Source organism: Sciurus carolinensis, chromosome 3, assembly GCF_902686445.1.
Source record: "Sciurus carolinensis chromosome 3, mSciCar1.2, whole genome shotgun sequence".
Taxonomy (NCBI): Eukaryota; Metazoa; Chordata; class Mammalia; order Rodentia; family Sciuridae; genus Sciurus; species Sciurus carolinensis.
Window position 1 is genome coordinate 93921919 of NC_062215.1, and position 14596 is coordinate 93936514.

The following is a 14596-nucleotide window of genomic DNA, read 5'->3' on the forward strand; positions in this document are numbered from 1 at the left end:
GAATGCATATTGTTCATATTTTTAAAATCTACTATGCTTCAACCAGGATCTAGGGAAGAATGTAACTGTCCTGTGATGATTTTTAATCAAGCTGCTTTTCAAGAACATAAGTTTGTATTTTTTTTTGTCTGTAGGGTATAATCGGACTCAAATGAAAAGCTTTAAAATAGATGTGTTTTCTTCCCTGAAAATATCATTACCTACATTCTGCTCCATAATATTGTCCTTTCTGTTACATCTGAAAGTCAGAATGAATTGCAGCTGTAACTTTATATAATCAGAGTAGTGTAAAATGCTGCTTTTCATTAGAGTAATTCTAAATGTACTTTTCTTCAAATATTTCACTTTATTAATCCCCTTTTACAAGGAAACTACTGCACTTTTTATTTTTTGAATCAAAACTGTAATGTCTCTTGATTCTTATTCATTGCTCAACAATCCATTCACATTCAATTTATACCAACATTGGATCAATAAGTAAATTAATCAGGCTTACCACCTAACTGAAACAGCCAAGCCCTCAGGACAAATTTTTTAATTTATTTTATTATTTTTTTAATTTTCCCTTCCCTACCCTTTTCTCTGTTTGGTCTTTTCCTATGATATCAATTTATCTTTCAAAGCTGGCAAGAAACATCATTTCCTGAAAACAGAGTTCTTGTTTACTTTAGCTAGCAAACAAGGTGCTAATTGTTTCTAATGACCTCAAATAAGCTTTGTTATTTGTATGAATGTTATTCAAAATGGTGGCAACCTTTCCTTTCTATCTTACCAGTATGTCCTCCCAGAATTACCCAGTTCAAGGACTTTCATTCATTGATAATTTACTTCCTAATGATGAGATGATGGGCTATGGTACTAATACCAATGTCACTTGTTAACTATCCGCTGTGTGTAGTTCATATGCCAACCTGGTCATTTTCAAATGTTTGTACATACTGGAATCACCTGAAGTTCTTTTCATAAATAGGGATAGCTGTACTGCACAGAATTCTATTTTATTAAAATCTATAGCCTGCCTCTGTCTAAAAGTAATATAAAGGGAAACTCCCAGATAATTGAATAATTTCTGAAAGCTACATTAGGAGGGTGAAAAGAAACAGGGGAAATTAATTTTAAACTATATTTATTAAGCATAATATATTTGACATATTATTTAAGCATATAATTAATATTCAAATATTAATTTGAAATTTTATAATTTTTGTATTTATATCTTTGGAATCTGGTCTATATTTTACAACTATAGAATATATCACTTAGAGCCAAACACATTTCAAGGGTTCAATAGATGTGTGTGGCTGTTAGCTATTGCAGTGGCTAACACAGGGCTATAGAATTCTGGAATCTGCATTTTAAGTAAACAACTTGCTTCCAAGGCAGGTAGGTAGTCCTTGATTGCACCCAAAGGAAACTGTACTAATTTTGTTAGCGTGCATAAAAGTTTGAGGAAACAGATCTTCCCCCACAAAAGTTTGTTTTCCAGTGGAGCCATCTGTAAATAGGCACACAAATAAATAAATAGAACAAAAGTTGAAAAGTGACAAATGCAATGAAAGGCATAGGAACATGTGTCATGGGGTTTCAAAAGAGAGAGAATGTTTAGCTGTGAGAATAAAAATCAATGCTTAATGGAGAAGATACCATGCAATTTCGGTATGATGGAGACATTGGAATTCAAAGATGTTAACTGAGTTTTCTAAAGCCCTGAAGCTAATTAGCAGTAAAATGAAGAGTATTTCCCAGTTCTTTGATTCTGTATACCCTCAGACACTAACCCAGATCCTAATAATAATCAGATTCCGTAAAAAGATATTGAATCTTCTTCTATTTTATTTACATATGCTGTTTCCTACATACTTTATTTCCTAAGGAAAATATAGTTTAATTCTCAGGATGGGTATTTTCAAAACAATATATTATCTATTATATATTTGCTAGTTGCAATTATAATGTTCCTCAGTATTTCTGACTTGTAGGGAATGGTTAATTGACAAAGCATAGAGGTGTTCTTCAAAGTTTTACTTTTCCAAAGTGCCCAACACTCACATCTTCTAAAATATCACCAAATGCTTCCTATATTATGAGAGACCTGAAATGTTTAATTCATAAATCTCTCTTCCCATTCATTTGGGAGAATTATAACCTTAAGCAGAATTATAATATTTATCTTCTACCACTTTAATTGGTACTGTGTAACTCTAGGAAACAACATTCTTAAAATATTCTGCTAACATTTGATATATATATATATATATATATATATATATATCAAGTAAAAAACTGATGAATCTTTATAATAAGCTAAGGAATATAGATAGGTCACATTAAATTCATTAGGGCTCAAAACCCTTTAAGGGACACTATTTAAAAAGCATATTATCTTAAAATATATTACCTCACTTAATTAATGATTAAATTGAATAGATCTTTCAACAATAACTTCAATCAGCTCAGCTTTTTGTTATTAAATTTAAACTCGAATTCCCAATTAAAAGCTGTTCATGAAGTGAAAATATAATTAACTATAAATACTAAAGCAGCATAATTTAAATTCTTAATTTAGTTACTTCATGATGTATAGCAAAATGCAGCATTTGAAGTAATTATTTATAAAATTACTTGGAGATAATTATGATCCAACCAAGAGGTAATGTGGACGAATTAAATTTAAATGAATTTCTTAAACTTGTAATCATTTTTTCAATGAATCACTAGAATAAAGAATTTCTGTGAAAATATGAACTGTTGGCTTGTATTAGATCCTGTTCCTTGATACTTTATGTTCTGATGTAGATAAATAGTCCATTCTTTAAAACAAAATGTTCATCATTTCCCCCAGTGTGTACTGTGGCCAAGAGAAAGGACAGGATAAAAATTTCATAGTAATTCAAAATTCTGAATATGCATAATAATGTTTTTCCTTTCAAAAATATTTAATCTAATAAAGACATTTTTTAAAAAGCAATTGTTTCCTTAGTATTTATTAAAGGGTTTGATAGGTTTAATTGCTCTTGGTATTTTTAAGGTGTTCGGTAAATAATGGGCATCTTCCTTAGAAGCACAAATAAATTTCATCAAACCATGTGAAACTGGTTTTTTAACCTACAAAAATGAAAATTTTATATGGTTTAGCCTAATAATTTTCTGTGTAGATGGGCATAGTTCATTCACTGAGTATAATTCATAGTTTACTCTGAAGTAATAAGGATATTCATCTTCTTGCTCTATTCATTAGTCCTTCTCATTGATGACCACATTATCTAACAGTCACTGGGTCAAAACATTTTTCACACAACATATGTAGGAAAAAGTGAGTCATTTCATTTTTGCAAAGTTATCTTTCACAAGGAATGTGAAAGATATTGATACACATTCTCCCTAGAGTTAGAAAGCCAAGTTTGCTTTTGTTAATTTATACTCTCATACCATAGTACTACAATTAGTTAGAACATTCTTGATACTGTCCATATAGTCATAAGAACATTGTACTAAAGATGTTTTAGGATTAGATTAGGCAAATATTCATCCTCAGCATATAAAGAGTCAGTTCATAGCAAAGCTAGTGAGAATAAATACTGGTGCCTACATTGTTTTTTTTTTTTTTTTTTCTCTAGACAAGGTGAGAACTTAAAGATTTATAGGTATAATTGAAGAACTTAATATATTTTTACTTTATAAAAACAGGATTTGGCTGGGAGAGGTGTCGGCAGGAGCAGCGCTGCCGCCGAAGCCAGGGGCTGACCGGTCTGACTTCTCGTTCGTGCCGAGCCCACTCGAACTGCAGCCATGTCCAGGGACAAGATGATTTTTGATCCTACAATGAGTAAGAAGAAAAACAAGAAGAAGAAGCCCTTTATGTTAGATGAGGAAGGGGATGCCCAGACAGAAGAAACTCAGCCCTCCGAAGCAAAAGAAGTGGAACCAGAACCAACTGAGAATAAAGATGTGGAAGCTGATGAAGACAGTAGGAAAAAAGATGCTTCTGATGATCTAGATGACTTGAACTTCTTTAATCAAAAGAAAAAGAAGAAATAAATAAAAAAGATATTTGATATTGATGAAGCTCAAGAAGGTGTAAAGGATCGTAAGATTGAAAGTGATGTTCAAGAGCCAGCTGAGCCAGAGGATGATCTAGATATTATGCTTGGCAATAATAAAAAGAAGAAAAAGAAGAATGTCAAGTTCCCAGATGAGGATGAAATACTAGAGAAAGATGAAGCTTTAGAAGATGAAGATAGCAAAAAAGATACTGGAATCTCATTCAGTAACCAGACAGGTCCTGCTTGGGCAGGCTCAGAAAGAGACTACACCTATGAGGAGCTACTGAATCGAGTGTTCAACATCATGAGGGAAAAGAATCCAGATATGGTTGCTGGAGAGAAAAGAAAATTTGTTATGAAACCTCCACAGGTTGTCCGAGAAGGAACCAAGAAAAACTTCTTTTGTCAACTTTACAGATATCTGTAAACTATTACATCGTCAGCCCAAACATCTCCTTGCATTTTTATTGGCAGAATTGGGTATAAGTGGTTCTATAGATAGTAATAACCAACTTGTAATCAAAGGAAGATTCCAACAGAAACAAATAGAAAATATGTCTTGAGAAGATATATCAAGGAATACGTCACTTGTCACACATGCCGATCACCGGACACAATCTTGCAGAAGGACACCCGACTCTATTTGTTACAGTGTGAAACTTGTCATTCTCAATGCTCTGTTGCCAGTATCAAAACCGGCTTCCAGGCTGACACCGGCAAGCGAGCACAGCTCCATGCCAAAGCTAACTAATTTGCTAATCACCACTGATTTTGCAAAGTGTGTTGTGGAGATTTGACTGGACAGGTTTACCATCAGAGTGGATATACCATTGTATTAAAAACAAGATAGAAAAGCTGCCAAGTTCTTTGGTGAGTGGTTGGTTGATCTGAAATCTTTGCAGGATGCCGATGCTCAAGCTGTTGACATACTCATTGCCTACTTTAACAACTGTCAGAAAAACATGATGGGGTAAGGAGGTATTTTTTAAAAATTGTTCATAGACTTCTGTAAAATGCAAGATAAATTAAAGTTATTATAACAGTGAAAAAAAACCCAGGATTTTAAGAATCCCATTTATACTCAAAAGGTTATGTAAAATTAAATATAAACTAAATTTTTATCATTATATGAAATTGTAAGCTAAAACATTAGCTTTAGATTATTGTGTTATATGCTATTTGGGCATGTGACTGACATGAAATAGGATTACCATTTCTTCCTCCTTGTATAACGATAGCCAAAGAGAATATGATAGTTTATTCTCATAAGTTTATTCTCATAAGTTTATGTATTTATTTTTCTTATTACCTTCAGAACCTAGGATAGCATCCTATATGTCATTACTTCCAATAAGTCATTGTGAACAAATAATAAGTTAGTATATTCTTAATCTAAAATACACTTTGCAATACTTATGAATTATTTTAAGCCACAGTGACCTTCGGTAATACAGGAATTTGTTTTAAACTTTCTGACAAGAGATTATAGGCTAAAGACTTGGATAAAATTTATATATTTACCAAAGGATTAATTGTTAAATAATTTCCAAGGCTTAGACATGTAAAATGCAATTTTGAATAGAACACTTTTCCCCTACTTGAATCTCCTACTGAACTCTAATGTCTTCCCAAGGGTAATAAGATACAGGTGACATACTTGTTTTTTCTCTCTGCTTCTCTTTGGAGGTATACCAGAATCTGAATACAGCAATTTTAATTATGTGTTTTAATATTGCCTGAGAGTAACCAACTGACCCTCTGTTCATGCTATTTTGACCTTCCCATAAAAAGAGAAGCTGTAAGAGTCAGTACGAAAATTCTGTTTCTTTTTTTCCTTCTTCTTTTTTTGTTAATGCTAAGACTTGGCCAATTCACAAAAGATTCTCTAATTACTGAGACAAATTAAATACTATAAGCCAATTGTTGGAATAATAACTGCTAAACCTTCAGTGCAGAATAATGAACGTATTGTCTAATCACTGAGTGAATCTACCCACTGGCATCTTTCTTACCCAAGATTGGTTTTAAATCAACACGTTCATACTGAGCTCCTATGCACTGAGTCTTAACTATTTTTCAAATTAATAATTTTTATTAGGGTGAAAAGAAGATTAGTAAGTTGAACAGGCTGTTATTCAATAATGCACTGTTTCACTCAGTGAGTATTTTAGTATCTTTGGCATACAGCAATAAATAAAAGAGGGCAAAATCCTTTCTGTTTTTGTGGAGTTTATAATCCATCAGAAGAATCAGCAAAACAGCAAATAATAATATGGCAAGAAGTGTTGAAATGCTGCAGAGAAAAAAAAAAGAGCACAATTAATGGGGGAGTAGGTTGTCCCCCTATATTAGAGTTGTCAGTGATGTCCTCCTTAAATGCAGCAACCTTTGAGTAAACACCTAGAAGAAAGAATTAGTATGGCTGGAGCAGAGAGGAAGGACAGGTGATGAAGTTCAGCCAGCAGGAACCAACTTCTGCAGCATCTACTAGACCATGTTGCAGACCTTAACTCAAAGAAAAATGGAAAATAATCAACAAAACAATTTAGTTTCTTTTTTTCTTGGATCATACATTTCCACATGGCTTTGGGGAAACATCTACTCATCTATAAGCATTCATACCTGTTCTGCTTCCTCATGACTCAGGAGTCTGTTTTGAGACTGCTGCTACCCTTCCTTAGTAAAATTCCAAATACTCTTCAATACAGATGTTTGATGTCTTTTTCACACCACTGTATTTCTGTAACCCTGTCAGATTACTGCCCTTCACAGAAGTTCCAGGGGAGAAGCCATTTTAACTCACTTGTTTACAAATTAATTCACATCAGTTTCTATGTTTCTAGACTCAGTTTCTAGACCCAGTTTCTATGTTTCTCAGATGTCTAATACATAGGAGACAGAGAGAGATACCTTTGTACTTCAACCAGAAGACAGGAAGGTCTTAGCCTCTATATTATTCTACATAATTTTTGTGACACAAGCAGATTCTATCCAACCCCATAATGTCCTGTGGATAATTGTTTCAATTCTACTACACTGGTCTTCCTGGAAGGCGACTGTCTAATTTGCTATTCCCAAACCCTTATAAACTCTTGAAACTGTTTGGTCTTAGTACCAAGTTGGCCTATAAGAATTAATTTTGTTCATTATCTATTTTGAGGATATTGTTTCTTCCTTAATCTTTTTTCTCCACATTCAGGATACTCAGAAAAAATCTATTGCATGCAAAAATATATAGTTTAATTCTCTTTACAGGCAGGCAGTATTCCATGGTCCTCCTGTTTGTTACAATGGGTAACTCAATAAATCACAAATGCTTTATTAAAACAGGAAAATATTCTAATTCCATAATGATGTGAATTAATGAGGGAGGTATCTGAAATAATAAAAACATCACTGGTAAAGTAAAAGTTCATGTGTTCCATTTAATTCATTATAGGAGTATAATTAAGAGGAGTTATTAGATGAAATACAGAATATAGCAATTTTAATGCAAATTATCCACACATTTCTTACTCAAGGGCTAGATTTGCATCCATTCTAATCTACTCAAATGTATGCATACAAGCAATGATATTTTTGTCTTTAGATAAATAAAATTTAAAAAGTATATATATACATAAATGTACATATATGATAGCAAAAAATCATATTTTTCAGTTGAATGGGAGAGTGAACTATTTAAATTTTTGGTAGAAGATGAAAACCCCTAAAATTAATGCATTTATCCTTATTTAAAAATGCAGTGTTAGCTGGGTTCTAATAGTGATACATAACACTTCTTGCATGAAGAGTACATATTAGCCATTTATTAAACATGAACTGATTTTATACATATAGAAATGGTATTTATTATAAACCTTGTTAACTTACACAATTGAGTTTACATGCCTTTAGTTATAATTATTTGGAATAAGAATTAAGAAAACTATGACCCTTGGTCTCATTTATAATGTGTTGAATTTATCATAGCATATATTTTTTAGTTGGCCTCAAATTTTAAGATATTACAACAGAAGAACAAAAATGTATTTTACTGTCCATTTAACAAATATAGTAGCTCACCCTGTCAGTCAGTGAATTATAATGCATGAGACATAAATCAGTGAGGAACTACTTAAGCTTGCACCTTGTAATCAAAGCTACAAATTTTGGCAGCAGGCCACATAATCCAGTGCTAAATGGGCAACATTATTTTATTCCAGTAACATATTAACAAAATGTACAACCATTTGACTTGGTGGATGATCTAACAACATCCTAGCAAAAAGCCTTTGTCCATTTTTTACACAAATGTCTTTTCCTTGATGATAAATGTATTTTGTAATTTTCGTGATGAATCAGTGAGAGAAATTAGCTGTGCCCTTCTGGTGCTTTGTATGTTTTAATCTCACTGTTTTAGAAATGCAGGCTCCAATTCAACACGAAATGAAATCTTTGTATATAATTTTTCTGAATTTCTTTATTATTTTTGCTTGTAATCCCAGTTCTGGTTAACTTGCCTTTCTGGAGCCCACAGGCTTTATGGTACATGAAACAATGCAAAATAACATAATTACCTAAGACATGATTTCATGACTGCCAGTCTAGGTAACACATTTATCATGGTGTATTTCTATTCTAGGTGTAGAGTATAGATGAATAGAAAATAAGTTCCTAAATCATAAAAAGTATTCTTAATAAAACAAATGATAGTTACATAGAATTGTTATTACATAACACACATCAAAACTGTTATCAAGTGAATTCACATACCTTTTGAGTTTTCTGTATGTTTCTCATTTGTCACTATATATATGCCCAGTTATTTCAGTTTGATGGTGTGCTGCACAATTCATTTTTAAATGTTTGCCACTTTATTGTCAATGCCACGATTTAAATGCCTTCTAGCATTACTTAATCTCTGTTGCATTATTAAAAATCTATCAAAAATGACACCTCAATGTTTCAGTGAATCTTGATTTCTTATTCTTGCTAAATTATCACTGCCATTTTTTTAGTTCTTTTTTTCTGACCACAGGTATGTAGTCTCCATCTATTTATTCTAAAATGTGTTCAAATTATAGTCTAAATTACTACTTCTCTTTAACAAACTGCTAATTAATCCTAGACATATTTAGTAGTTTTTCTTTAAGTAATGAACTGACATGATGGCTGTATATTTATATATAGATATGGGTAAAATATGAATCTATGATTTATTAATGTAATCTGGAATAATTAAAACTAATTAATATCTGCCACTTTTTTTGGGGGGAGGTACCAGGGATTAAACTCAGGTACACCTGACCACATCCCCCTAGTTCTATTTTGTATTTTATTTAGAGACAGTGTCTCAATGAGTTGCTTAGCACCTCTTTTTTGTTGGGGCTGGCTTTGAACTTGTGATCTTCCAGCCTCAGCCTCTGGAGCCTCTGGAGTTAGAGGCATGTGCCACCACGCCTGGCAACATCTACCACTTTTAATATTTATCATTTTTTTTATAGTGTGAGTGCTTGAATTTATTGTCTTAGAGATTTTGAATGCCTATAATCCCAGCAACTTGGGAGGTTGAGGCAGAAGGATCACAAGTTCAAAGTTAGCCTCAGTAACTTAGCAAGGCACTAAGCAACACAATGAGACCCTGCCTCAAAATTTAAAAATAAGAAAAATTTAAAGCGTTGGGAATGTGGCTTAGTGGTTAAGTGTCCTCGGGTTCAATCCTGGGTACCAAAAGAAAGAGAGAAACAGAAAGAGAGAGAGAGAGAGAGAGAGAGAGAGAGAGAGAGAGAGAGAGAGAGAGATTTTGAACTATAAAACTCATTATTATATACCATATTTGCCACACTAATAAAAAGAAAAAAAAAAAAAACTATTCTTCCTGTGTAACTGAGGTTTTGTACATATTGACAGTTATACCCTCTTTCCCAGAGGGCCCAGCTTCTGATTAACCACCATTTTACTCTCCAGTTCTATGACTTCAATTATTTTGGATTTTAGAGAAATCATGTAATAATTGTCTTTCATTTCTGACTTAATTCACTGGATATCTTTTTTTTAAGTCTATTTATGCTGTTGTGAGCGAAAACAACAATGCCAATAACATGCAATGGGAAATTGCAGTTTCTTAAATACGTGGTATAGTAGAAACTGAATATAGATAGAAGAAAGAAATTATAACCATGTTTAAAAAAATGTAAAATGCTTTAAAACTTAAACATAAGAACTAAACTTTGAAATTATTAGAAAAAAAACATAGGCTAAAAATAACACTGGTCTGGACAATGATTTTTAATGATTTTTTAAAAAATTAAGCCCAAAGCACAGGTAACTAAAGTTAAAGAAAAAAATAAAAAAATGGAATTTTGGAGTTTTTTGTTCCTATTGTTCTTGTATTCCCATGTTGTTCATCTCTCAAGTGCCCTAGGAGTACAGTGTTGCATGTTGTTTGTTTGGGTGATTGGTTTTTTTCTTATATTTTAAAAACTATTACTGACACGTAATTCTTTTTCATTTTACTAATCACCTTAACAACTGACCAAATTGAATTTGTTATGTTTTTTCATTAAGTCTGTTTTGTGTTGGCTTCATCATGGCAAATGATCTTACAACTGACACTACCCAACTCATAACTGTGGATCCATACTCGGCTCCTTCTTTTCATTTCTCAACCTTTGCCAGTGCACCTGTTTTCTTTGCAGTGTCTCCTGCATTGCTGTGTCCTTCAGTTGTTGTAACAGCCAAACCTAGTTTAGATCAAGGCAACTGGAAGAGTTTTCCGAGGTGTCTACAGACTTCTGCCTCTTTCCCACTTGAACCCAGGTGTTTCCCTTCTACCACAGCCCAGGGAGTTTTAAATTCTAACCATGCTGGGCTGTCTGTTACTGCCTGACCTCACTACTGCCATAATTCTTACAATTCATTTTTGCTTATTTTCTTTCATTGCTGCCCATTCTGCCTAGGAATTGCTGCCCATTCTTCCTCTTTCAGCCTTTTGCATCTTTGAAAGTTTCTCTCAGTAAAAAGTTAACTTTATTTTTATATTCTTTGCTATCCTCAGCACATTCCTCCCCCATAAAGGGTGCCTTGATCAGCTCCTAATATTGAATGCCTATGTCTTTTGTGAAATGTAGTTTATTTATTCCTGTAATTATGCAAAGATGAACTATATCAGTACCAAATTCAATTCTTTCCCCATCCTTCAATGTTTCTTCCAACACTTGGTGGTCTTCTTATTTTACTTGGTCATTTTTATCAAACAAATTAATTCGTCCTTCAATTCAGTACTTCATTACATAATGAGTTATTCTCTGTTTCATCAGTGTTAATTTCATGACTGAGGATTATTAAATGCATAAGGGCAGTAAACATTTGCGTACTTCTACTTCAGAACCACAGAGAGTACTATTGATTTTTTTCAGATTGGTTCTAATAAGGATACAAGAAAACATTTTGTTTGCCAATGTATCTATTGTTTTATGTCAAGGATGTGTTGAACATCCTGAATGTCCAAAAGATAATAATACATCAATTTTGAGAAGCAAAAGTTCAGTGATAGGGAAGTTATGTCTAATTCATAATAAATCCTAATTACAATAAATTATACTTCATGTGTCCTAATATGTCAAAATACACTCTACTGTCATGTATATCTAAAAAGATTAAATGAAAAAAAAGCTCAGTGATACACTGATGATATAGACCATCCACTTAATTTTCTCTAACCACCATTTACCTGCTTATTCTCTTCTAGAGTGACTTCACAGTTCTTAGTAATGAAATTAATTAGTTTAATGAATGAAAAACAATAGGTGCTAGAGACTTTCAGTTACATAACAGACAGTTGTTTATTCTGAAAAACAATTCACTAATAAACGTGTTTATACCTCTAAGTATGCCACATATTATAAGTTCAAAGCAATCAAGCAGCAATCAAACCTGAAAAAAAAACCCTCCTCAGATACCATTACTCCATTCTACACATAATGCTCTTCTTTTATTACCTTCCATTTTCCATGAGACTTTAACTTCAGTACAGTTCCTAGCTCCAAAAGGAAAAGAAGAGAAAGCTCAGTTAAATCAAAGAGCCCTAGGCCAGCAGAACATCTAAGCTGTGATACCAATTGCAAATGACTGTTTATTGGTGGTGACCACAGTCTCTGTTTTTGAAGATCTATCTCTGGTTATGGATAGTGTTTAAAGATAGTGGGAGTGAGGAAAATCTTTTCAGCTAATTAGTCATTCACAGTCTAACTTCATCTTATAAAAGATAGTGAATGATCTCATGCATGTGTGTAATTATAAAAAGTTGATCTCATAGAAATTGAGAGTAGGATGGAGGTTACGAGAAGCCTGGGAGGATAGCAGATAAGAAACAATGGGGAAAGGTTTACTGATGGGCACTACATTAATAGTTAGATGGAGAAATAAATGATGGTGTTCTACTGTACATTGAGTTGAGCACAGGTAACCATAATGTACTGTGTATTAAAAAAAAGCTAGAAGTAAAGGATTCTGAATGTTTTCAACATAGAGAAATGATAAAAGTTTGAGAAGATAAATAGGTTTACCTTGATTTGAACATAATACAAATATATCTATATCAAACATCATGTGGTACCTCAAAATATATATATAATGATTGTATAAGTTAAAATGAAAAATATATAAAAGTAAAATTTTTAAAAATAATGCCTGTAACCCAGCAAACAACAAAACCAAACTCATGCTTATGAAAACTGTCCAAATTAGTATTTGTGCCAAGATCACAGAGTCATTGACAAGTGAAAGTTTCTAACAACCTAAATTAACCCAAAGCTAAAATACAGAATTTCTGAAAAGAGAACATCCTTTCCTCTATCATTCAGCAGTCTGATTCTTTCAATCCAGAGTCTGGGTGAGCAAGAATCATGAGTATCAAGAACGAATGGCTTTATATTGTTGCAGACAGTTTAGAAACTTTTAGGTGCCAATGTTCTTTTGAGCCCAGAGCAATACAAAGCAAGGAGCAAGGAAAATACACCTCTTTTCAATACACTGAGTTGTATCGCAATGTTCCATTATCAACTTTATTTCCCTTACTATTATTTCACACATGTAATCTTAGGAAGAAATGGAAAGATATGCTCACTGGTTATTTTACAATAAGTAAAATACCCTTGAAAAAAGTATCCCCCTAAAAAGTTTCCTATCTTATGGAAGCAAGGTAACTCTCTCCTCACTGAAAGACACCTTGTCCTAAGGACATCCTTGTCTTCATACACCTTTGTTTTAGGCCATCTGTTCCTAGTTTGATAATGGCTTAGCCTGTTCAATATCAGGGCCTTTCCTAATGTGTAGGTGACCTGCTTTATTTAATTTTGAATTTAGCTCCTATTCATTTTATGATCATACTCTATTTTGGTAATTACGTACAGGCACCCAGAGGGATTTTGTCGATGGTAACATTAAAAATTAATAAGTGAATGAATGGGTATGATGATTTATATCACAGAGAGAGCCCATGAGGCATCAGTAAAGACTGTTAGGATCTAGCATCAGGCTATGAGAAAAAATACTATAACACACAGCAACAGTTATGATTTTAAATATAAATTCTTACTTTTTCCTAATCTTGCTCCAGCCTATACTTCTTCCTACCCTTCCAAAATTTTTATATTTATGGAACATGACACCTTTCTTTTGAAACTGACAACCTGTCAATGCTATTCATTTTCCAGGCTAGAAATTACAGGAACAAATCACTCTTTACTGCTTTACAACTAACCAATTACTAGTGCTGATCTCTCTTTTTTTACCTATCTAAGCTCTTTTCTTTTCCTTTTCATTCTCATACTTCAACATAATTGTCACCTTATTAAGGTGACAAAATTAACTTCATGAAAATATTTTCTCATATTTTTAATGCCTAAAACCTAATCATTTAGTCAAGTGTATGCAGTTATATAAATAAATATATAGCATTACTGAATAGAGATCATTTGTGAATAGTCATTTTATTATGAATTTGTGATAATCAGTATGATTCCACCAAAATCGTTATTTAACTTAATTCAACTTTTCTTTGTTTAAATATTTTTTTAAAAGTACACATTAGCTGATTTAGAGAGAAAAAATTCTTAACTAACTTTACAAATATCCTTGACTCATTGTTATAATATTTTATATATATATATATATATATATAAAACATTTAGTGAGTAATTCTTTTCAAATTAGTTGAAACATTTTCAGAACTGATCCTTTATGTCCTTCTTTTTTCCCTTCCAAAAATGTAGCATCTATTACTGAAGTTTGTCAATATTTATGAAGGACACTTTTCTTTAATTCCATATTAAATGTATTAAAAATATCCAGGTGTAATCTTCAAGTATAGAATTTTAAAGGTTCAACGCTGATGATAGATTAAATTCACAAGCAGGTGAATGCAGGTGCAGAAAATTGTGCATCACACCTGTGAAATATTTAATGGATGAGACTGAAGTTAGGTATATTAGACATTGGTTTTGAATATTCTATCTTGAAACAAAAGTGCTTCTAGATTCACCCATTTAAAAAAAAATTATTTTCAACAT

The 14596-nt window shown here is 32.5% G+C and overlaps 1 protein-coding gene and 1 pseudogene across 1 annotated transcript in view; one reads left to right on the forward strand and one right to left on the reverse strand.

The window, feature by feature from the left end:
• Positions 1-14596, reverse strand: part of Lrp1b (LDL receptor related protein 1B) — a 1852169-nt gene that overhangs the window by 1685182 nt on the left and 152391 nt on the right.
• LOC124979042 (eukaryotic translation initiation factor 2 subunit 2-like) lies at positions 3712-5015 on the forward strand (annotated as a pseudogene).